A 27,256-nucleotide genomic window follows, 5' to 3' on the forward strand; every position below is an offset into this window, starting at 1 on the left:
AATTCAGTAAAACAATTCCGATACCGAATTCTCCGCAATTCGTTCTCTCCAAACGTCAAAAAATACTGGTCAGTCAGAAGATTCCCCTGAAAATGGCGACTTGACAGATGATTTGATATACCTGTTTTGTAAGTTTTTGACGAGGTTCGGTAATGTTGGTACATATTTACCGAACAATTAGTCAGTATTTCACTGGATAATGTTTATGTACCGAAAAAACAGAAGTGCTGACAAATTCAGCGAAAAATATTTCGGGTTTCAGCAAATTAATCGAAAAATTACTGAAAATCGCTAAAAAATGAATACTTTTCTGCATTTTTTTAAGCAATTTGCTGACAGCTCCGTAAAAATATCACTTTACTGTTCAAGTCGTCAAAAGAAATTACTGAACAACTTTTGGCTGGCTTAGTGTGTATAACCAAATTAGAAATGGAATTTGCGTTTCGACTTCGTCTCATCAGAATCCGACACTAACTTAGTGACAAGACTAATGAATGAAACTTCCTAGTGTCAAAAAGTAGACGGATACAGAAATGAACATTTTCGCAACTTTTAATTTTATTCATATAAAAGTCCCTTTGTTGATGTCAGAAATTGTCAGGTCGCGAAAAAGTACTGATTATTCTGGGCAACGACCATCATTCGACTTTCGCACATTAAGAAAAGTAAACAATTCGTCGAAGGATGTCGCATTGGAATGTCAAACTTCTGAAATATTCTAGTCTACATACATGCAAATAAACCATGGGATATAACACATTACAGCCAGCTATCAGGGGATCAGTTTTGTTGTGTAGTGTGTATTTTTCAAATTTTGATGCATACGCTAGTTCGCTTCTGTCGCTGCTTACCATTTTTCAAACAACTTCTAACCACGCATACAAACCAGCGCCTAACATTATAAATTTTATAGTTGCTATGCGAAACGCCGTAACGATATCGCGCCGGTTGTGGATTTACCCGCGCTGTGCGCCACTCAAATTCACGCGCATTTATTGTACATATATTTACCCACGGTGAGTTCCTACTCACCGACAAACGTCAGGCCCCTAACCGCGAGTGTGAAGAGGTAGAGGTAGGTACACAACAATGCAAACGGAGGCAAAACAGCCGTTCGTCGTGTATCGATTCGAGTCGAAACCCTGATGCGAAACGCCGGTCGAAATCAGTTGATCGCAGAACGCGAACGTGTCGAGAAACGTTGTCGTCGCCGTCGTCGAGTCGGTGATGGTGTTGGCGCAATACGCTAAAACCCGCCTTCGATATTTGTTTGTAATCACGCGTGTTCCGTTTTTTTTGTACGCCCTCGATGATTTCCTCTGGCTGCTATCAAATTGCATTGCGAGTTGCAGTATGCTTCGGCTCGTAGCGAGTGCGTACATACCTGAAAGACGCAGGTGGCATTTTGTGTAGGTTAATTGATCTTGTGTGACGATCAGCAAACGGTGATTCTAATTTTACAACTGCCATTCAGAAGGAAAAAAAAGTGCACATCGGTCAAGGTTATAGTTGCAGTGTGCGAAATCAAAACAGAGCCAAGTGAGAATAGGAAAAAAAGAAACAAGGAAGATCAAGTGCATATTTCGTAACGCAGTCTGTTGGGAATTAAAAATAGACGCAGAATACGGAGCGAGAGAAACAAAAGTGAGTTTTGGAATGAAAGTAGAGCTATGAGTAGTTTTAGTCCGGAATGCTGTGTGCTTATGTTTTGGCTTTTTAATGAACAAGTGGTGTGTATTTTAATAACTAGCGAGTAACAAATTCACCCACGTTTATCGGTGGCATTGATGGTGGGGCCTTTCATGAATTACGGCACGGGTTTGGTGGGAGACAGGGTGTTCAAAATTGTGACATGTTTTCACTGAAGAAATTAATAAAAAAGTATTCTGCTTGCAACGAGAAATATATTTTTTTTCACAACTCGCATCAGGGGTTAAGTTTTGGCGTAAAATTGGTTATGTGTGATACCTATGATTAATTTCACCTTTCGCAGTGGTGCCGTTTTAGAATGTCACGTCTGGCGTTCCATCCAATCAGAATGTTATGAAAAGTTGAATATTAACGATCTGGGCTTTAATTACCGAGACAGAAATGTGTCAAAGCTTTTTTGGAAGACGTGATTCTGGCTAGTAATGTTTCTGGTACAGAAGATCACTCCTTCAAAAATTTACACTGCTCGTCACACCCATGGGTCCTCTTAAAAACTGACATGATCTTGCTAAGTGAAATTCTCGATAATATTTGTTTTCCTGTTACAATTTGGCTATCTATGATTTTTAAATGGTACGCTCTGTGCCTTCAGCGGAGAGGTGTCTGATGATTTTTTTTCCAATATCTTCTTAGGCACGAACAAATGTTTTAACATTCGAAACTATACAAAATAACGATGAATAATATAACACATATATAAGATTCACTTTTTATGCACTCAAACAGTTTTTAACTTTTAAAGGCACAAATTATTTTTTTTTAATTCTGTGAAAATTATCTCATAGCTTCAATACGTCACTGTGGTAATTTTAACCCCAGAACGTTGCACTGGGGTAAAAATGTACCCCCGCCTTCTTTGGAGCCGTGTGAAAACGATAATTCGGCATTTACCGACCCTAACCATATTTCCTAGTAAGAGTAGGAAAAGGTGGTACAGCCAGTTTGCTTATAGCCTTTGTGAAAGCAGGTGTTGGTGCATTTGTACCCCAGTGTATGGTTGCCGTTAGTGTTTCGTTAGGTTTCGTGCTGTCAGTGGAAATGTGATTCGTGACAATACCAGTTTAAATATTTTTTGTTTTACTACGTAAGCCACACTTAGTATTATATAATCGTTTTTATCATTTATTTAATTTATTTTATTTAATATTGAAGCGGAACAAAAAATCGTTCTCATTTTTGCTGATTTTTATTGTTTATTTTTTATAGTTTTTCAAAGCAATAGCTCGCAAGTATAATTTGCGCACAATAACTGCTGTAACAGTAACGTTGTGTGTCACCAATGTATTACTGGTCAGAAATGTTTTTTCATTTCAATTTCCACCCCATTTCGTGGTATTTTCCAACACACGATTTTCAAACTTTCACTCTTCAAAATGATTGCACTTTTTCAAAAACATCGGAATTCCATTTTATACCGTTTCAAGACCATTCTTTCAACTTTTGGAATCATTTGATTTTTTTTCAAATCGGTTGGAAATTCACCAAGTTATAGTAATTTTTGTATAAAAAGTCCAAACCGCGAGTTTTTTTGGTTCAAACCAATTTATGTATCATTCCCTCGGCATGATACTGTACCTTGACGTGGTCCGGGGGCTTTTCCACCAAAGCAGTATTACAGTGATGATATCACATAGAAAATTGGGATACGATTATTTTATTTTTAGTTAAGCTACATTATGATCAAATTTAGTACTTGGTGACCTTTATTACCCACTTATGCCATGGTCGAAATAATGTACAATGTGGGTTTGGGGCCAAGTACTCTCTGGAGGCACCTTGGGCTTAGCGACGAGCCTCGACCAGGGACTCTCCTGAATTTGGACTGTACCATGTCAGGGCTCCCGAAGATGAGAATATACCAAACAATCTTTGACAGCCCTACGCGATAACTCATGCACACCTACGCCCGCGATCTCCGAAGCACGATAGTACCTCGTTGATAAAATAATCGTGATAGCATTCACAAATTTACAAACGGTAACCCACAGGTGCCGGTGTTCGCGCGGTCACGGGTCGATCACGTCCGGAAGTCTGCTCCATGGCTGCACGACTACAGAACCGAAACTATACTCGCGAAGCTGCACACACGCCATCGCACGCGACATACATAGCCCCACGCGATCGAATGCGCTACCATACAAATGTCTGAGTCCCTCGTCACGAATTGGCAGGGGCGAACATGCAAATGCGATCTTCCACCAATACATCCAAAATTTCGAATACGCGAAAGTGGTATGGAAGAACGATAGTGATATGAGCCATACTGCGAAAATTAAGTATCAAATTCACGATCCGCACGCGATCATCTAAGAACACACGCGAATATGCGAATGGAAACACGGTTTTAAAATCTAATTTATACATGCGAAGTTACATGCACGCTAGCACACGCGACATGCAAACGCCCACGCGATCGAACACGTTAACGGACAAACGCTCGAGCCCCTCGTGATGATGCACGCGATCGTGACGTCCCTGTGTTTGCACATGTCTGTACCGTACAACAAATATCATTTAGAATCACGACCCGCTGCAATTGATCTCGTCTGCAATTGTAGCGAGTGATTCTGACGGGTAGATCTTCCGACACCCTAGCTCTACAGCTCCAGTAGAACAACTATCGGAAAAACATCCACACACTCTTACGCAATTAGTGAGCATCCACGCCAACTTAGACAAGTATGCACCCCTGGATCCGAACGCTATAACTTACACATTCCATGCACAAACCACCACAGTAGGACTCACAATTAGACATGTACATACATAATCACACGTAATAATTACAGGTATTCGTCTGGCAACCGGGTGAAGTACATCTCAAACGCAGAACTTATCATTTCAATGATGGCCCTGGATCTGCGTTGCCTGTGTTCAAGGCACCATAGCTTCGTCCTTCAGGTCAAGGATGAATGAAACCCGCTAGCCGCCACCCTCCGCCCAAGCTGCCCATAAAAAGATAAAAACCTGTTTTAATCCACCTAGCGGTGCAATTGTGCCTTTCTCATTTCTCTAAACTATGGCACGGAGGCTTTTTATGTTCAACATACTTGTGGAAATGTCCATTACATTCTTAGTACACTTTGCACTTATACACAATGGCCTGCCAGCCACGAACTTGATGAGCTACGTGTCGACGGTGAAACACTTGAAACAAAAAAATATCATACTCCATTAGCCTAATCAGCATTAGATCAATGTTATCTGCTTGCTAACTCATTTTGTCATGCGGGGGTGGGTATGTGAGGAGGACGAAAGTCCCATGAACGAACGACTCCCCAGCTTAAATTGGTATGCTTTGTGATATAGTGGTGGTTTAAAGATGATGGGGTTGAAAGGGAGGGGTAAGAGGGCTGGATGGGGTGGAGGTCTGAGGGCTGATTTAAAGAGATTTTTAAAGGAGGGGAGTGAACAGTAGAGGGGGGGGGGGGGTGTAACCCCTCTCCGTAAACCATCAACTACGCCCTGTTAAAATCCAGAAACCTTATGCGAGTCGAAAAAAAAATTTGGCCGGGATTAGGTTGACGTTTTTCAGAGTGATTGCATAACCTTTCTATATGAGAAAGGCAAAAATGTGCCAAAATCCAAAAAAGTGAATCGTCGTCAAATTTTTTTTCGAGTTTGCATCAAATCTCGACGTTTCATGTACCTTGAACACATTTTGCATCAAAAATAAAAATTATATTTTTAATTTTTCCTATAGTTTATATGAGAAATTTCTGTATGGCCGCACTCTGAAACCCGTAATTCCGGAACCAGAATTCCGATCGATCCAAAATTCAATAGCAGCCGATGGGAAGGTTGCACCTTTCATTTGAGACTAAGTTTGGGCAAATCGGTCCAGCCATCTCTGAGAAAAATGAGTGACATTATTTGACACATACGCACATACATACACACACACATACACACACATACAGACTTTTTCCGATCTCGACGAACTGAGTCGAATGGGATATGACACTCGGCCCTCCGGGCCGGGATTAGGTTGACGTTTTTCAGAGTGATTGCATAACCTTTCTATATGAGAAAGGCAAAAACAATTTATGTATCATTGATTCAATAAATTGCTTACTTTCACTTACACAGATATTTTCGAAATTAAAAAAAGAAGAAAATGATGTATTATACATTTCTTTTGTTTGCATTTTTACCTGCGAAAATTGCGATCAAATGCGTGGGGTACATTTATACCCCAGTGCAGCGTTCTAGGGTTGAAAATGCAAGTGCAACGTTCATTTAGCATAATTTTGAAGTTGTTACGTGTAATTGTAATTGTAATTGTAATTGTAATCGCAATTGTAATTGTAATTGTAATTGTAATTGTAATTGTAATTGTAATTGTAATTGTAATTGTAATTGTAATTGTAATTGTAATTGTAATTGTAATTGTAATTGTAATTGTAATTGTAATTGTAATTGTAATTGTAATTGTAATTGTAATTGTAATTGTAATTGTAATTGTAATTGTAATTGTAATTGTAATTGTAATTGTAATTGTAATTGTAATTGTAATTGTAATTGTAATTGTAATTGTAATTGTAATTGTAATTGTAATTGTAATTGTAATTGTAATTGTAATTGTAATTGTAATTGTAATTGTAATTGTAATTGTAATTGTAATTGTAATTGTAATTGTAATTGTAATTGTAATTGTAATTGTAATTGTAATTGTAATTGTAATTGTAATTGTAATTGTAATTGTAATTGTAATTGTAATTGTAATTGTAATTGTAATTGTAATTGTAATTGTAATTGTAATTGTAATTGTAATTGTAATTGTAATTGTAATTGTAATTGTAATTGTAATTGTAATTGTAATTGTAATTGTAATTGTAATTGTAATTGTAATTGTAATTGTAATTGTAATTGTAATTGTAATTGTAATTGTAATTGTAATTGTAATTGTAATTGTAATTGTAATTGTAATTGTAATTGTAATTGTAATTGTAATTGTAATTGTAATTGTAATTGTAATTGTAATTGTAATTGTAATTGTAATTGTAATTGTAATTGTAATTGTAATTGTAATTGTAATTGTAATTGTAATTGTAATTGTAATTGTAATTGTAATTGTAATTGTAATTGTAATTGTAATTGTAATTGTAATTGTAATTGTAATTGTAATTGTAATTGTAATTGTAATTGTAATTGTAATTGTAATTGTAATTGTAATTGTAATTGTAATTGTAATTGTAATTGTAATTGTAATTGTAATTGTAATTGTAATTGTAATTGTAATTGTAATTGTAATTGTAATTGTAATTGTAATTGTAATTGTAATTGTAATTGTAATTGTAATTGTAATTGTAATTGTAATTGTAATTGTAATTGTAATTGTAATTGTAATTGTAATTGTAATTGTAATTGTAATTGTAATTGTAATTGTAATTGTAATTGTAATTGTAATTGTAATTGTAATTGTAATTGTAATTGTAATTGTAATTGTAATTGTAATTGTAATTGTAATTGTAATTGTAATTGTAATTGTAATTGTAATTGTAATTGTAATTGTAATTGTAATTGTAATTGTAATTGTAATTGTAATTGTAATTGTAATTGTAATTGTAATTGTAATTGTAATTGTAATTGTAATTGTAATTGTAATTGTAATTGTAATTGTAATTGTAATTGTAATTGTAATTGTAATTGTAATTGTAATTGTAATTGTAATTGTAATTGTAATTGTAATTGTAATTGTAATTGTAATTGTAATTGTAATTGTAATTGTAATTGTAATTGTAATTGTAATTGTAATTGTAATTGTAATTGTAATTGTAATTGTAATTGTAATTGTAATTGTAATTGTAATTGTAATTGTAATTGTAATTGTAATTGTAATTGTAATTGTAATTGTAATTGTAATTGTAATTGTAATTGTAATTGTAATTGTAATTGTAATTGTAATTGTAATTGTAATTGTAATTGTAATTGTAATTGTAATTGTAATTGTAATTGTAATTGTAATTGTAATTGTAATTGTAATTGTAATTGTAATTGTAATTGTAATTGTAATTGTAATTGTAATTGTAATTGTAATTGTAATTGTAATTGTAATTGTAATTGTAATTGTAATTGTAATTGTAATTGTAATTGTAATTGTAATTGTAATTGTAATTGTAATTGTAATTGTAATTGTAATTGTAATTGTAATTGTAATTGTAATTGTAATTGTAATTGTAATTGTAATTGTAATTGTAATTGTAATTGTAATTGTAATTGTAATTGTAATTGTAATTGTAATTGTAATTGTAATTGTAATTGTAATTGTAATTGTAATTGTAATTGTAATTGTAATTGTAATTGTAATTGTAATTGTAATTGTAATTGTAATTGTAATTGTAATTGTAATTGTAATTGTAATTGTAATTGTAATTGTAATTGTAATTGTAATTGTAATTGTAATTGTAATTGTAATTGTAATTGTAATTGTAATTGTAATTGTAATTGTAATTGTAATTGTAATTGTAATTGTAATTGTAATTGTAATTGTAATTGTAATTGTAATTGTAATTGTAATTGTAATTGTAATTGTAATTGTAATTGTAATTGTAATTGTAATTGTAATTGTAATTGTAATTGTAATTGTAATTGTAATTGTAATTGTAATTGTAATTGTAATTGTAATTGTAATTGTAATTGTAATTGTAATTGTAATTGTAATTGTAATTGTAATTGTAATTGTAATTGTAATTGTAATTGTAATTGTAATTGTAATTGTAATTGTAATTGTAATTGTAATTGTAATTGTAATTGTAATTGTAATTGTAATTGTAATTGTAATTGTAATTGTAATTGTAATTGTAATTGTAATTGTAATTGTAATTGTAATTGTAATTGTAATTGTAATTGTAATTGTAATTGTAATTGTAATTGTAATTGTAATTGTAATTGTAATTGTAATTGTAATTGTAATTGTAATTGTAATTGTAATTGTAATTGTAATTGTAATTGTAATTGTAATTGTAATTGTAATTGTAATTGTAATTGTAATTGTAATTGTAATTGTAATTGTAATTGTAATTGTAATTGTAATTGTAATTGTAATTGTAATTGTAATTGTAATTGTAATTGTAATTGTAATTGTAATTGTAATTGTAATTGTAATTGTAATTGTAATTGTAATTGTAATTGTAATTGTAATTGTAATTGTAATTGTAATTGTAATTGTAATTGTAATTGTAATTGTAATTGTAATTGTAATTGTAATTGTAATTGTAATTGTAATTGTAATTGTAATTGTAATTGTAATTGTAATTGTAATTGTAATTGTAATTGTAATTGTAATTGTAATTGTAATTGTAATTGTAATTGTAATTGTAATTGTAATTGTAATTGTAATTGTAATTGTAATTGTAATTGTAATTGTAATTGTAATTGTAATTGTAATTGTAATTGTAATTGTAATTGTAATTGTAATTGTAATTGTAATTGTAATTGTAATTGTAATTGTAATTGTAATTGTAATTGTAATTGTAATTGTAATTGTAATTGTAATTGTAATTGTAATTGTAATTGTAATTGTAATTGTAATTGTAATTGTAATTGTAATTGTAATTGTAATTGTAATTGTAATTGTAATTGTAATTGTAATTGTAATTGTAATTGTAATTGTAATTGTAATTGTAATTGTAATTGTAATTGTAATTGTAATTGTAATTGTAATTGTAATTGTAATTGTAATTGTAATTGTAATTGTAATTGTAATTGTAATTGTTATTGTTATTGTTATTGTTATTGTTATTGTTATTGTTATTGTTATTGTTATTGTTATTGTTATTGTTATTGTTATTGTTATTGTTATTGTTATTGTTATTGTTATTGTTATTGTTATTGTTATTGTTATTGTTATTGTTATTGTTATTGTTATTGTTATTGTTATTGTTATTGTTATTGTTATTGTTATTGTTATTGTTATTGTTATTGTTATTGTTATTGTTATTGTTATTGTTATTGTTATTGTTATTGTTATTGTTATTGTTATTGTTATTGTTATTGTTATTGTTATTGTTATTGTTATTGTTATTGTTATTGTTATTGTTATTGTTATTGTTATTGTTATTGTTATTGTTATTGTTATTGTTATTGTTATTGTTATTGTTATTGTTATTGTTATTGTTATTGTTATTGTTATTGTTATTGTTATTGTTATTGTTATTGTTATTGTTATTGTTATTGTTATTGTTATTGTTATTGTTATTGTTATTGTTATTGTTATTGTTATTGTTATTGTTATTGTTATTGTTATTGTTATTGTTATTGTTATTGTTATTGTTATTGTTATTGTTATTGTTATTGTTATTGTTATTGTTATTGTTATTGTTATTGTTATTGTTATTGTTATTGTTATTGTTATTGTTATTGTTATTGTTATTGTTATTGTTATTGTTATTGTTATTGTTATTGTTATTGTTATTGTTATTGTTATTGTTATTGTTATTGTTATTGTTATTGTTATTGTTATTGTTATTGTTATTGTTATTGTTATTGTTATTGTTATTGTTATTGTTATTGTTATTGTTATTGTTATTGTTATTGTTATTGTTATTGTTATTGTTATTGTTATTGTTATTGTTATTGTTATTGTTATTGTTATTGTTATTGTTATTGTTATTGTTATTGTTATTGTTATTGTTATTGTTATTGTTATTGTTATTGTTATTGTTATTGTTATTGTTATTGTTATTGTTATTGTTATTGTTATTGTTATTGTTATTGTTATTGTTATTGTTATTGTTATTGTTATTGTTATTGTTATTGTTATTGTTATTGTTATTGTTATTGTTATTGTTATTGTTATTGTTATTGTTATTGTTATTGTTATTGTTATTGTTATTGTTATTGTTATTGTTATTGTTATTGTTATTGTTATTGTTATTGTTATTGTTATTGTTATTGTTATTGTTATTGTTATTGTTATTGTTATTGTTATTGTTATTGTTATTGTTATTGTTATTGTTATTGTTATTGTTATTGTTATTGTTATTGTTATTGTTATTGTTATTGTTATTGTTATTGTTATTGTTATTGTTATTGTTATTGTTATTGTTATTGTAATTTTATTGAAGACGGTATTCTGTTGGTTTACACATATCAGGACAAGGAAATATGCTTTGGATATAAGATACTTGATTAGAGCTGAAGAAAAATCTGTGGTCATGCCTTCTTTCGGAAGGGAAGTAAGCCGTTGGTCCCGGTCCATGTGTTGGGTCGATATCTAGTCCAGATAGTGGGAGTCTTCAGGCACGTTGGTCCGATAGCTAGACTTGTCCGATTTGCTTCAAATTTGGTGCAAGTACTCCTGGTGGGACTAGAAATCGACTAGAGGGTTGGCCGATTGAGTTATCAAAAATTCATTATTTTTCTGGGCAGTCTAATGGCCAATCTAAGATTCTTTGAATGTATTTTCCACTATCGCCAATTCCGGAAGTCCCAGGCTTCGGTCACATTTCAGAATTAAAGTCACATCGGTTATTCGATGATAACTGAACCGATTTTCATACACCAAGTGTTAAATCGAAGGTATAATATGCAGTTGGATGCTGCACCCCATATCAACCGCCATCCCCTTATCCCTTAGACCAGGCATCCATCACCCCACCTCCCTCCACAGACCACCAGCACACCTGCTTTCCTTTTGTTCACCCCGCATAGCAAAAATAAGTTAGACGGTTTCCGACGTATCCTCCCTCCACACATTCATAACAACGACTTCCCCTTTCCCACTCACTACCCTGCATTCCAAAATATGTTATCATGAAGACAGCATTGAACTCATGCTGATTAAGCTAATCAAATGGCCTGCGTTAAGCCAAACCGAACTGAGCGCCATATTTTTTTCTGGTATTTTTCACACTAAAATTAATTTTTCGTTAACTTACCATTAATATAGAAAATCAAGAGATTTTTTCTTGCCTTAAATTACTATTTGAGTTCTAAAAAAGAAACTGATGTGGACGGTTCTTATGGTACATTCGGTGCATTAGCGTTTTTTTGGATATGTATCTCAAAATGGCGCTTAGTCCTCTTTGGCTTAACACAGGGCAAATATAGCGTCAAAATGCTGCTAATTGGGTTTGTGGCAGTGCGCTGGTCTATACGTGTCAAGTGTAATAAGAACATAATAAACATTTCCTTAATTATATTGAACATACCAGCAATTTAATCTTAATTTAGATATATGAGAAAGGTACAAGCACACCACATGGTGGATTTTAACTTCTTTTTTTAATTCGTTCGTTTGACATGGCTTGGCGCGTTAGCTTAACTGAGTTGTGGTTCTTTTTCATATTTACAATAGGTACATTAAGCTTATTGGATCTTAAACACTTGATTGGTTATCACGTGTGGAGATCCTTTTTCTCCATTTGCAGGATCGCCAGCTTTTGTGTGAGGTAAAGTTAGTCCGCTTTCTCTCAAGCCCTTGTACTCATTCATGATGGTATCGTTGGTGTATTTTGAGGTTTATTGTTAGGTATTTTTTGGTGCCTTATGGATCCAAATTAAGTATCCGTCTTATGAAGCATCTACTTATCCATTGATTGTGCTATTTTTGGTTTGGTGGAACTAGACACAGTCCTTGTTAAGTTGGTACAAGTTGCGTTTGTGATTTAGCTGAAGATGGTGAAATTTGTATTTCCTTAATTTCTTCCACCCGGGTATTTCATGGAATACCGTCCTGTTACATAACTGGCCCGTGGGAATCTGATCTTAATGGGCGCATATGACATGGTATGTGTAATAATAGATCCTTACGATTTGAAAAAAGATGAACGAAGTATTGAATAAAGCAATATTAAATAAAAGGGGAGAAGTGACGGAATCGACTTTTTCGTATTGTATTTCGTATAAATTCATACCAAATTTCGCAATTTGCTCTAACGGAATTTGTAGCTACATCAACTTGTCGGTTGTGCCTCAATAACATTTTCTGTTGTACCTCCGGGTGTAAACTTATATACGCTGATGATCTCAAAGTATTTTTGGTGTGCGATCAATAGAGGATTGTATCGAACTACAGTGATATTTAGATGTTTCTGCTGCTGGCTGTAATCGAAACTTGCTCATCGTAGATAAGGCAGCTTGGGTTAATCTTCCCAGTAACGAAAAACTTCAGGGACATATACTGTCTTAAATCGCTTTATTGCGCGTTGGTCCACTCAACGCTATAACATTGTTCTGCTGTTTAGAATCCGCACTACCAGAACGGGATTGACAGAATCGAGGCTGTCCAACGCCGGTTCATACGCTTCGCCCTTCGACATCTCCCATGGCGAAACAGATTCGAACTGCCGAGCTATGAAAACCGTTGCCAGTTAATACATCTCGATACACGCAGCATTCGGAGGGACTGCTCTCGAACCCTGTTCGTCTCGGATTCTCCGCCAGAATGGATTTCCCTACAAACCTCGGACGTGTGGATCTTCAAGCTCTACGTAATAACTCTCTTTTGCGAGTTCCGTTTAGGAGAACCAACTATGGCTGGTACCGGACTCCAGCGAATTTTTAGCAGTGGGGCGACGGCGTTTGACTTCAACTGGGCACGGAGTTCGATAAAGGCGAAAATATTGGCTATTTTGAAATGTAATTAGTTTAAGCAACCACCATTGGGACCAAGGGGCCTATTGGTGCAGGTAATAAACATAAATTGGAAAATCCGCGTAAAAAAACTTCGTAAAAAACCTGAGTGCACTGCAAGCAAGATTCCTTCGCCCTTAGATCTTTTCCGTGGCGTAACTTAGCAAAGCTACTAGCACCGACGGACCGACTTGACAGAGACATTGCAAAACTGTAAAAAAATAACAATCGTGAAATTATGCAATCGCTTCTGTCAAACTATATCAGATTACTTCGCCATGTTTGAATTAGGACAGGCTTTGCGACAACCATCGTGCGATTTTATTCTAGAGTAAATTGAACCAGAGATATGATCAAAAGAAAATCAAGGGTTTTGGTAATTTGTCAAAACGGGGGGTGCTCCCATAGCCTGAGGGGAGATTCAATTGACACAAAAATTTGGGTTTTCATATAATGGCCCTAGATGAACAATTCCTCCAAATCCGTGAAGGTCGATTACTTGTGTCTTGATCACTTCGCGTGGAATGACCCATTTAGAATAATTTAGAATTTAGTATGTTTTCGCAATGAACACATAACTTCATATCCTAATATCGCTGCTGTACATAGAAAAGCACTAAAAGAATAGAAGTATATCTAGTTACTCCAGTTGCTCGGTTGACGAAGTTATTTGGCAACCCGGATTTGTGGTTGATTAGGCATATCCACGAACGAAGTAGTTCCCCTACGCAGTCGAAGCAAGAATAAGCATAAATTCCCGCAATAACCATTTCGCAGTGATACACCGTAGTTATTGAATAACCAACCAGCCTACCCACATGTGTCAGTCGGAACTACCGGTTGGAAATCACGCCATTAGCATTCCGTTTCCTACAGTACATTCATTTTTTGCCACCTTGCACTTGACCGCATGCACATATGGAGGCGCGCGTGTGTAATGGATGCGTCATGTGATCCGATTGTCCCGTAGCAGCAGAATTTTTTTTGCGGCCACTAATTTACTTCAATCTACTACATACCTAGGTGACAACTAAGGTTCGTCGCTTGCGACGATCCGTCTCGTCGCAGAGATGCTAATCGTATTCAAACACAAAAGATTCACTTTCCGTTCGAGTCTCGGCCGAAACAACCAGTCTCGGCGATCAGAAGCGGACACACCTTCGTCGCTTGGCGCTAACGACGCAATTTATCTCGGACTTGAAAATGGTGCGGCGCGGCGCGTCGAGTTTGGTGGCGTCGAAACTTTGCTGCGGCAGCAGAGGTACAAAAGTTAGTGTCACTTCCTACTCGATCATTATAATATACATAATGGGCGATGTGTGGCGAAAAGCCGGTTCTAATGTTACCGGGGACAAAGCCGGTTCTAATGCGCCGAGACAAATAAAATATTTGCTGGAACAGCTGGTGGGGTGGTAGAATGGTACGGCTAGCTATTTTAGAACGGCTAGTTAGATCATCTAGATTCCAGCTTTGACATTTTGGTAGAGTTGAACGGTTGTGTAATCCGCCTCAAAGTTTTGCAGAATCGATCTATTTTGGAATACTAACCGTATAGTAGTAGTGATATTACGAAGTATGACTATCTGTTACTCATAGTTATTGCGATCTCTTCTGTTCCATGACAAAACAATACTAGTGGTAACTTCGTTATACATATGTTTTTAGGATTCAAAGTATACCGGGGTACACCCAAATCAAACCGTTAATACGCTGACTTTATGAAGCAAGAAGTGTCATTTCATGTCCTAGAATCATTTGGAACTCGAATTAAAAAACAGATCAAAGATAGGACAACCAAAAGATTCGCCTTCTGTTTCAGAATTCTTCAAATAATAATTGTATGACTAGTGCTATAATACTACTGTTACTGAGAGTCTGAGAAGCTGATCTCTTATTTCTTCGAGAAATCAGCTGTATTACCAGTAGGTGGATACAACTATATTGTAGTTTTTTTGATTGCGATCTTTCATCCCGCCGAAACGTGTACGTGATTTTGCTGCGATAGCAACTAATAACTAGTCTGCGGAGTTGGTTTGGAATTATTCAGCACTTTCTGGAAACTGTAGTCACGAATAAGGGGGATTTGTTTTGGTTGACGATGGTTACAAATTGCGATGATGATGATTGAATCATTTATTGCTCACGGATATTTCGAGGGAGAAAGTGTGAATCAGATGATGCCCAGAGTTTTTTGTTATCGCTTAATGTTAGATGTTTTGAGTCGTAAGCACATTTTGCAGATCTTTGTACTATATGTTTTATGGAAACATGGCGAAATTCATGAAATAGATCTGCCATTGTCGAACTGACCTAGTCCGGTAATGTATTCTCAACTAGCCGAATTCATGAATTCTTTCTGGGATATCTGGATCAAGAAGTCCTCACGAGGAGTGGCCATCGACCTTCAATGAATAAGGAGCCTAAATTGCACATTGATTGTTAGTGGAGATGAGTTGAGGGTAAAGTGTTCATGCAGAGGCCATTCTGAATCATACCCAATTCTGTGAGGTATTCTGAAATTGGGATCGTTGAGCTTATTGGAAACGATCGTTGATGTTACTGGAGCCATCTTCGATAGGTGAAGTGTCAATGAAGAACATTTTCTCGTAGGCGTATTTTTATATATTTGTTTACAAATTTAACGAACGAAGTTATCTGAAATTCCACAAGTCACCTCTTGCATCAGCGCGTCGTAGAACGAAAAAAAGTTAGAAGTATCTTGAGTATTGACACGTTTCGAAGTAAACGTTGTGTAATCGTCCGGTACGAATTGTAGTAGGAGACTGGGTTTTTTTTGCCGAAAACGCGCAAACAATTATTCACGTGAAAACGGTAAAGCGCACAACAATGGTGTCTTCTAGGATGTTTTATGATGATCCAAGACCTTCATTTTGCTGATATAGTTATAGTGATTAATCTCCTTTGAAGTGCGATATTTGCTACAATTTTTTCATGGCATGAAAAACAAGCTGCAGTCTTCAGCAATGTTAATGAACTTGCTTTTGCGAACATCTTTACTGAAGACCAAAAATCTCTATTTACAATACACTCGAAGTTATTCGTTGTTGTTTATGAATGACCCCTTAAAAGCTTTTTTTTCAACATGACTCCCTTAATATCGTAGACAAAGCTTTAGCATGTTCCAGAAAGTTGTTCGTCTTATCAAGATACATATCTTCCCAGAAGAGATCATCGGTCTATTTCTTGAGACTTAGAAGTTATTGGGTATTTTGTTGGTAAAATTAGCAGAAGTTTTAAATGTAATAACTTTCGAAAGAGAGCAAAAGGGGCTACCAGCTCTAGCTGCAATTAAAAATGCTACATCAACACTATAAAACTTAATAGAGTTTACTTATCTCTCGTTGTATCCAGTAGAATTATAGATGATTTGAAAAAGTTATTGCTTTTTCAAAAAATGTCTAGCATCTTCGAAAATAATCAACATACGAAAAAGTAAGCGTTAATCAAAATTGCGTATTTTGATGATTGAAATAACTTCGTAGAATATACGAAACCCGTGGGAATGATATTTTGAAAGATATTTAAAAAAATGTTTTTGTGGTCATTCAGCTATAACTTCATAAGCATTAAATAAAGAGACATCATGTGTTCAGTTAAGATATTTTCGAAAGCAATCTCCACAACTTTACTGAAGACGTTAGCTAATTAGTATTTGCAGAAAAAAATAGTTTGAAAATCTCACTTATAGGAGGATTCATTACGAAAAGAATTTGCTTGCTATTTTTATGAGTAGTCCGAAAACACTATTAACGTAAACTCAGCCGTTTCCACGTTAACATCCAATCACCATTTGAAACATCTTATTTTTAAAAAATTGCCAGATTACTTTGAAAACACATAAGATAAGCTTGTTGTAATATAGAAAGTAGAAGCTTGCTCTACAACTTTGCCGAAAGCTATATTTGAATATATGCACTCGCAGGAAAGTTGGTATATATATATATATATATATATATATATATATATATATATATATATATATATATATATATATATATATATATATATATATATATATATATATATATATATATATATATATATATATATATATATATATATATATATATATATATATATATATATATATATATATATATATATATATATATATATATATATATATATATATATATATATATATATATATATATATATATATATATATATATATATATATATCTTACTTTTAGGATGATTAATCATTTAAACCATATGAAAGGACTTTTAATGTCTACAAATTACTCCGAAGACTTCAACAACCCAATTTTAACGATTTGAACGTAATTAATCAATCGCACAATTTTGGCAAAATAATCCATTCTGCAATAACAACCCGAGTAGCAATTTGTGTTGCCGCCACTACTTCACAGCCAGTTTGCAACAAATATTCCATACATTTCTTGTTGCAAACTGGTTATGAAGCGGTTGTCGAAACAAAAAAATGCAACTCGGGGAGGAACATTGTCAATGTTTTTGAAGGGTGAAGGCTGTCTGCAATTGATTCGTTTCCAAATTTTCAAGTTTGTGACCTGGTCCTGCTCAACCGGTCAGTAGGTAAGAAACACTGGACTACTTTATCAGTAGCATTTAAACTTGAAGTTTCGCCATCTTCCGGTCCAAACACTGTCCCCTCTGTGATTTTCAAAGCCTTTGGCAAACTTTTCCTCAGTTATGAAAGCTGGCTTCATCTTTTCGGCCTACAAAAAAGAAGATACGAAGAAAATCGACAACCGTTTGTTTGCTCTATGCGCCATTTCCAAATTCCTCGAGTTAGGTGAGATGCCTAGTATTCCGCAAGGCAGTCACCCTGGACCACATTATTTCTTCTTTATTTTAACGATGTAAACTATCAATTGGATGATCACGGTTCAACTTGAACTGTAACGATTTATATAAAGACATTCGACGCATATTGATTTGGCTTACTCTTCAACGCTTTCTGTCGTTCATTTGAGTGAACTCGCCCAAACCAACCAATGAGCAATAAAACGTAGCCTTATATCTGCTTTACATCTACATATAGTGCAGTCTTTAACAGCCGGTAAATCACATACACTAATTTAATGCTGATAAAGCCGAAATATTGTGTTTTTACGATGTAGAGAATGACAGCCTTTTTTCTACATTACTACTGCTATTTAATTGCAGAAATGTACAAGCCTGTTATTTGCACTACTCATGCTACCAGATAGCTTAGAGTTAGCTGCCTTGTTCCGCAACGTTTGCAACGCTTTCTTATATTGCATATACACTCAGGTTTTTACGCGGTTTTTTTCGCGGTATTTTTCACGCGGTTTTTACGCGGATTTTGAAATTTACGCGGTTTTCCTTTACGCGGTTTTCATTTACGCGGCCTGTATCCCCCGCGTAAAAAAAACTGAGTGTATTCGGTATGAATAACAAAAAGGAAGGAATTTTAAATCTTGTTTGGACTAATAATTTATTCCCATCTAATGATATGTGATTAATATTTCAACCATATCGAAGTTTGGTTCAAACCCCAAGTAGCAATTGTAACTTGTTGAAAGTTTGAAATGTTGTATAACTGCAACATAATATTTTTTTATTGTTGGAAGTGGCTGAAAAGAATTTTGCGGGCATTTTCACTGTTTGTGAAACATATCACTGTAGAGTTGGCATCAATAACAGTTGTGAAACTATTTAGAAACTTTGCGAAGGTTGAAGAAACGGTCCAACAAGTTGCAAACACCTCTTTGTTTGTCATTTAATCTTAAAGCTGAACTGTATATTTACCGAGTGTTCGACAAAGTGCACAGCTATTACTTTCAATATTTTATTGCGATGAAAAATATGTTGCATAACATACAAGTAAAAAACATTTTTTTCGTAACATAGTGGCTAGCAAGAGAACTAAAAAAACAGTTCAGTAACAAAGTGTGCTGCTTGGGAACCGATATGTATGATATTTACGAAGTTTAACTTTAAACAGTTTCGAATGAAGGTATCTTGTCTCGTCATTCAAGACGTGTAAGCTGCTTTTGCTGCCTAGGCTATATTGCATATGTTCGAATACAATGAAATGTGCCGAATATAATTCTCAAGAGTAGATGAATTACGAATAAATCCACGGTATCACATTAGCATTATATGTGTTTTATATTTGTTCCATAATAGCATTAAATGCACATATAAAGCATAGAGACTTTAAAAAGCCTCAACGCATGTATATGCGTATATATCCACTAATGCTATATATCGGCGATACCTTTTCGCATTTACAATGCTAATGCACAACTTTATTGCATTATAAATGCTAAAATAGGTTTTTTACGTAACATTAGTGCAAATATATAGCCGATATTGTGCAATATCTTAATGTTTGTGGTTATTTGGGCAATGTGCTAACATAATTCAGCCATGAAACTTGTTCTTCAGAGCCTAAAATTCCCATATCTACTCAATAAGTACATAGCGTAATGGGCCAAATTTGGCAATGTATCTATTATCATCCTATGCATTTGAAACCGTTGTTGGTTAGATTAGCGTCTGCCATCATTGTTCAACGTATTGAGTCAAATGGTAGGGCAAATCGATTCGCGTTTCCGTTGCGCTCAAACACGAGCATTTTACCGTTTACAGGGCACTTGTATTATTAGCTTGATTTTTAACAATGAACCAAAGATGTTGCTGCCTACGCATTACATCGATTGTAGGCCGAGTAATTAGTTAATTAGTGAGGTGCGCTCCCTAGTAGGGCGAAAATAGGCACTTTACTCTACGCAACAAAACAATAAAACCAAGTTCCCTGCTTCTTTTAATTCTACGAAAACAAGTATCAAAAGTAACGGTCTTTGTTTTCCTATCCCAATCCGAATATTCAATCTCATTCTTATTTACACTCAGTAATTTTCGATTTTCAAATTAATTTTCATAAAGTTAGATGAAAGCAATATGCGTCATAAATCATGGAATCAGCGTCATAAAATATAACTTGAACGCCCCAAACACGGGAAATATGCATACCTATCATGCTTCAGTCTTCCAATACCATCTAAATTTGTTCAATAATCTTGAAAATTCGAGCCAAGCGCAGAGAAAGCTATGGTGGGAAAAGTTTTGCTCCCAAGACAAGAACCTAGCTAATGATTATGGAAGATCTGCATACAAATTATATTTGTTATCAGAAACATCTGTTGGCTGGCTATAAGCTTTTTGGCTCCAATGTTCACTTGGATGACAAAAAATCATACAACAATGCTAGGATTGTTGTCTGATTTTTTGTTGTCCCAAGATACCACAACTCGATCAATCGATAAATTTGCGCTTATCATGATCGTATCTGGTTTCATCTCAGTAATTTGCCAGAATTTAAAAATTCTGAAATAGCCACTTTTCAGAGATTTTAAAATTCAGTAAAATGGCATATCTAACTCAGTTTACCCCAAAATGGCGTTTGTCATAACATAGCACAACAGCGACGAACTACTTCCCTGTATTCGAAATGGTGCTTTGTGGTGAGAATATAGGTGAACTGGCTCATTTCTTTTCACCTGGCCTGCAGTACAAAACATTATGCGATGGTAACAATACGTGCCAATTGTATGAAAAGTTGGTATATTGCGGACTACCCTGCTAAGAAACCGCTAAATAAAGCGAAACGAAAATAAATTTTAACCTATGGTCTAAAATACCATTACCTGAAGCATTAACAGTTGCTAAGTGGGTGTCAGCTGTTCATGTGATATTGAGAACTACATACGCTGCATCAAGCACCTTCAAATCAACAACCCTTACTATTCACTACTACTACTATGTACTATTTATTATTCATTAATAGTAATAATTATTAGACCATTGCACTATGGGAAGGTTCCATACAAACAGGTGGCCAAAAATTTTTTGTCTCATATTCTTTCGCGAAAAGCTTGTTTGAGCTGTTAATAATGAACGAAACTCATAATGGACGTATCCAGGTTTAAAAACCTTAAGGGGGAGAAGGAGGGAGAGAGGTGGGGGGGGGGGGGTTGGTGTAAGGTATTCAAGGTATTTTTTTTTAAACAAATAAAAAAGAGGCACAGAGAGTTTTACTCAATTCAATCACTTTCCATATAATGATGCAGTGTTTGAACAATATTTTCTTAAATTTTCATTGGTCAAGCGACAGTGAATTTTCGAAGGCACCTCGAAAAAATACGGTGTGCATCATAACTCAAAATCTACTGGGCCAATGGTTTCGAAATTTTTCACAGTTCTTCTTCACATCATTCTCCTGGTAACTACAAGACCTTTCGATAAAATTATTATTACAACTATTTTTACAAAAAATTTTAATAGTTTTATTTAGCGAAAATGGGACTTTGGCTTCAAAATGTTACAAAAAACTCAAAAAGCGAAAAAAACGAAAAACTCAGGTAACATGTGCTTTTTAACCCTCAAACCAATAGTAACGGAGAAAGAATGCATGTCGCAAAAGAGACAAAAATATTTCAATTTATTTATTAAATAGAAGTAAATAGAAAGTAGTTTGAAGTGCATAGGCTATTCAGTGATTATTTCAATGTTGAAATGACCAATGAGCTTTAAAAGAAATGTCGCTCTTTCAGTTGATTGCTATGCCAATATATCTTCTTCATATTTATAGTTTGCGATTAATTGTTGTTTCATTTGGAGCTCTTGTTCCGGAGATATAGTATAATGAATCCTATATAAACCAATATCACGAAAACGAAATAGTTAAAACTATCAGAATAGGTCTTGAAATACATTTTTTTATATTACGAGTGGCCATAAAAAATTTCTTGGTCACAAAACCTGCTTTTGGCGATTCCGAGGCTCATTATTATAAGCATGAACATTTTTTGAACTTACAAATGCTATTTAAAAATTTCAAATATTTGGTTACATTGATCGTGTTAACGGTAAGTTGGAAATTCCAGTACAACTCAGTACCATTTATTGCTACACAGTAATGTTGAATAGCAAAAATGTAGTCAGATGAATTATCTTTTCAACAAAATTGTAGTCCACGCTCATTTCGTTGTGGAATATGAAGCACTCAACCGAAACATGTACTGAAGTATCCTTTTCTGGTCGACTAGTTGAGACTGCCTTTAAAACTTCAAGTGATGCGTTCTCAGTTTGGGGCAAATTCGGGCAACTAAAATCTTCGCTATAAGTTAGAAGATGCATTATCCTTGCATCCCCCATCGAGAATTCCGGGGGACATTGGGGGACTTTTTTTCCCGGATCCAATTTGTGTATATTTTAGGACTTTGAATCGTTATTTTTCATATAACTCCATACCAATGCAATATATTTGCATTTTCAATAATATAATCACAAAGCTGGCATTTTTAGCTTTAAAATGGCATATATGAACATATGTTTCATTCAAAATTCAGCAAAGCTACGAACAGTTGAAAAAACGCACGTGATATTTCTATTTTTCGCAAATTTTATCTTTAAACACTCATATACACAGTTAAGTCAAATATATTTCCGAGATACTCTGGGAATTTCTTAGCTAGAGTATATATAAACATTCAGTATAGAATTGGTTTGAATTGGAGTTGATGCAATTTTCGATTTTTGGCCACATGCCTCCCCATAGTGCATTGTCTCCAGGCGCAGTGACTTGTCGCTCGCATGAGGTATGCCGGTGCAGAGTCACTAATTTGTTACTGTTACGTATAAGCCAGACTGTGCTATTGATCAACAAAAAACTTTGCTTGTCCGCACTGCGATTTCCCCCGGCCTGCCAGCGTTTTCTGGGGCACAGGTCGGACTCGATTATCCAGGGATTTCAAAAAAATCTCACCACGGATAACCGAATCATCCGGATAATCGAGTCAACCTTTTTTTATGTTATTTAATGAATTTAAGCTTTATTCGCGTAGTAATTGGAAATAAAATTATCAGGGTAAATTTTCCTATTATAGTAAACGTAAATGTGCCTATTTTGACTCTAGTCGATTTTAGTTGTTTATAGACAAACTTTTTAGTAAGGTGTATCTGCTTCGATTATCCGTGGTAAATGATTCGATTACTCATATACTACAAAAAAGTGAAGTGAGTAAGTAAGCTGGGGGTCGTCTGATTCTTGGCTCCAGTGTAATTTACGTGTTGGTATCATATATCACAACTAACGTTTCGTTTAACCCTCATTATAGTTAGAAGAGTGCAAGTTGTGCCTTCACAAAGAGATCCTTGTCCTTATAGCATCATTTAGTTGACCAATGTCATACCGGATTGACAGGGATCATTACGCATGTAGTCTTCGCAAACTCTCCCACCCATGTTTGTCACCGGCGAAGGACTACCAAAGGTTACGTAGACGATGAGTTCCCGGCCGCCTCAGCTAGAACTACTGCTAGCGCCCTCTTTACATAGCCTAGCTTTGCTTGAGGCTACCCAAGAATTGAAATCGCCTCCAGTGACTGTCAGGTTTCTTATCAGAATCTTGTTAACCCTTCCTTGAACTTTTCTTTTACCGGTTCCAAAACTATTCTTTCTTAGAACTGTTGGTGTCATGAAACACGAAAACCGGGTTTAACAAAGATAGGTACTTCTTTCGCAGTGCTAGAAACTGCTCGATAGTTACCTTCCGATCTAGTCCGATTGCATGAAAAAGGTAGTGGAAGGCAGTCAAAATTAGAAAGTTTTATCAGTTTTTAATAATATTGACAGGCTACGAAAATATTCCAAAATTCCATTTTCACCAACAGAAACTATCCCTGGTAGCACTGCTTCAGCATGTTGTGTAAACCAAAAGTTATAGTCGTTTAGAAACGTGGTTGTTTATCAACAACATACCATTGGAATTCTGAGCAGGAGTCAATTGTTGAAGGGGATTATGGGAGAAGAGCAATATTGTGTCAAAGTCCAGTGGAACTAAGAGCATCCTCCTCCGCAGAGCATTCATCAGACCTTTACATCGGATTTCATTGAAAATAGGAACATTATCATATCAGCATCTTGAATAAATCATAATCTTCGCCGATTTCTATCTTGAGAAGAATTAGTACAGGCCTCCAAGAAGCTTTTATTCCAGAATCCTGCAACAACATTCAGAGAAAAAGCCGTGAAAATACGGGTAAGGTTTCAATCGAAATTCTGAAATAGATTCCATTAGAATGCAGAGAAAATGTCGATCAGAATCCTGGAAGGTATCCAAACATAATCCTGAAAAGCATGTCATCATTATTCCCAGTGCCAGAAACCGACCGAGGTATAATGACATTTTATGTGTCAAAAAGGCCTGCGGTAACCGATTTGTGCATTACGAGAAAATTGTACTTTTAATTTAAAACTAAGAAGTTGCATATTTGGCAACACTGTATTTTTTCTAGATTCTTTGAACAAAATCTTCATCTCGCTGTTTGATTGTAGTGCAAACAGTACCAGAGATAAAATCCGAAGAAAAACATTTTTTTTTGACAATTTGCTAAAATTAAGAGTGTTTCCATGGACTGAGGGGTGGTTCAAACGATACAATAATTTAAATTATTAGGGGGAAGTGGCCCAATTCGGACCCACAGCTGTAAAGGGCGAACACGAAATTATTGCGACACATTCAACAGGGCATAACTTTTTTACCATTGGGTAAAAATCAACCAAATTTTGAAAAAACTGAGAAACTAGTACCGGATTACACTGTAGACTTTGATGCAGGGCATCAAGCGAAAATGCGTTCAATTTTACACTCAAGGCTCCATCGATTAACTTTTCTTTTGATTTTTGATATATGTATAAATATAAATATAAATATAAATATATGTATAAAACTACACTAAAAATTTGGTTTGATTTTAAACATTGTAAGAAAATTGGCATGACATTTTCTGTGCCGCAATAATTTCGTGTTCGCCCTTTGTCTCCGCTATGGTAATATTATGAAAAACGGATATATCATTTTCATGGCTGTCATGTAACTCTGTTCTATCTCACAACATTTCTCAGTTTTCGTGTGCGTGCGCTAGGGGTGAATGTTGTTTCAGAGCGCTTTTTTTTGGACAAATGTGTAAGCCGAAAGACAAGCTTTTACTTTTAACTAATATTTACTACAAAGTATCATGTATCAAAGATAATTTTTCACTTCGCAATTCGAAATTTAGTAAAAATTAGATAGGAATAACTTGGGCTAAAATAGGAATACATTTCTATTGCAAAAATATCGATAAGAAATGGCTGGTCCGAATTGGAACAGAATTGAGGTAATTCGGACCTTTCATGTACTTTTGCGCAGAGCCGTATATACACAATAAGGTAAAAGATCGGAAAAAGTCGTCTTAGAAAAAAATGCGCAATGGATCAGGCGGTCTATTCTCACAGTCACGTCACCTAGTGACTAGAAGAAAATTTCCTTCTAGTCACTAGGTGACGTGACTGTGAGAATAGGGCCCCTGGGGCTTTCAGGTAAAAATATTTATTAGCGAATCGGTTGACACGTTCCAGTTCTATAGCTCATAAACCCTTACTAGGTCCGAATTGGCCCATTTCCTCCTATATATTGGCTCTAGATTCAAAACTAGTTCCCATTCGTGAAGGTCAATTACAAGTTTTGGTTTTTTGGCTACTTTACGCGAAATAACCCATACATAAGCTATTTTTGAGGTAGACCAAAATTTGAGACGTTAACCCTAGACTCCCCATTTCCCGAAAAAAAAGTTTTATTGACTGCATTGATTGAATTTGCACTATAGAGGGGGTAAGCGTAGCGTAGTTGGTAAATCGATTGCCTTGTACGCAGCGCACCTGGGTTCGAGCCCTGACCCCGCACATAGGGTTAGAAATTTTCATAAGACATTTTTCTAACCCGAAGAGGCGAATGACCTTAAGGTTAAAACCTCTATAATCGAAATAAAAAAAAAATTGCACTATAATCAGAAATTCTAATTGAATTTTCGAATCCCCGGATAATCGAGTCCGATCTGTATTTTGGATTACGTCGGCAGCAGTCGCAGTTGAGAAAAGAAATGATATTATGACGTGGCAGCCCTAAGTTTGCGCCGCTAAAACAACAAAAATGATCCATAAAAAATTGAAAAACGATCCATAAAAAAGTTGTCCATGTTCCATAAAACAAAACTGAAAATCCATAAACCAGTGTGAATGATCCATAAAAAGGGGTGATTTGATCCACAGATTATGTAAAATTGAACCATAAAATGGTCGCAAAAGAGCACTAAAATAGTAATAAAAGAGCAATTAAAATCAACAAATGCCCCATAAAAATATTGGAAATGATCCATAAAATGATACATTTTGCGCCATAAATTAACTGACATTGATCCATAGAATATTAACAATGTACATTAAAACATGTCGATATGTTCCATAATATCGACAAAAATGTTCCACGGTATTACAAAATGGAGCAATAAAATGTCAGAAAAAGTTCCATAAATTTGATGAAAATGTTTGCTAAATAATTTTTCTTGGTCCATAGAAGATGTAAAAATGAACATTAGAATTGATTCATATATTGAACGTTAAATTATTGTTCATGGATATTTACAAAACGATCCATAGAAAAGAAAATGTAAAACGATCCATCAATATGTGCTTATGCACTAGAAAAAAATTAAATTTAATGAATTCATGCGAAATTTTTGCTATTCGAACTAATAATAAAGTTTATTACATTTGGTTGTAATGTCAAACTACAACAAACAATGCATACATTACAGTTAAACTTCAGCTTCCGTATCCCACTAGTCAGCTAACTGACCGTAGCTAACCTGAAATCATTATGGCAACTCTTTAAACGTCAGGGTATTTATGATATTAGAGCGCTGAGAGGTTTTAGACCACTGATACGGGCTGGCATGAGTCGCAAATACTAGCTGAATAAATATCTGAAGCGAAAACGGACACTTTATAAACGAACTAATGTGGCTACGCCACATCGCTTTCTAGTGTACTGTTCGACTTCGCTGCCGCTCAGTCGGCTTTTAACTAGCTATAGCCCCTATGTTTAAGTAAA

At 34.0% G+C, this 27,256-nt stretch overlaps 1 protein-coding gene across 2 annotated transcripts in view; it reads left to right on the top strand.

The window, feature by feature from the left end:
- Positions 1-1,161: 1,161 nt before the first annotated feature.
- Positions 1,162-27,256, top strand: part of LOC131678773 (uncharacterized) — a 94,849-nt gene continuing 68,754 nt past the window's right edge. For both annotated transcript variants that reach the window (XM_058959061.1, XM_058959062.1), the window contains exon 1: positions 1,162-1,644. The gene's annotated coding sequence lies outside the window, so the exon portion shown is untranslated. The remainder of the gene's footprint in view (positions 1,645-27,256) is intronic.

This window comes from Topomyia yanbarensis, chromosome 2 (genome assembly GCF_030247195.1).
Source record: "Topomyia yanbarensis strain Yona2022 chromosome 2, ASM3024719v1, whole genome shotgun sequence".
NCBI lineage: Eukaryota > Metazoa > Arthropoda > Insecta > Diptera > Culicidae > Topomyia > Topomyia yanbarensis.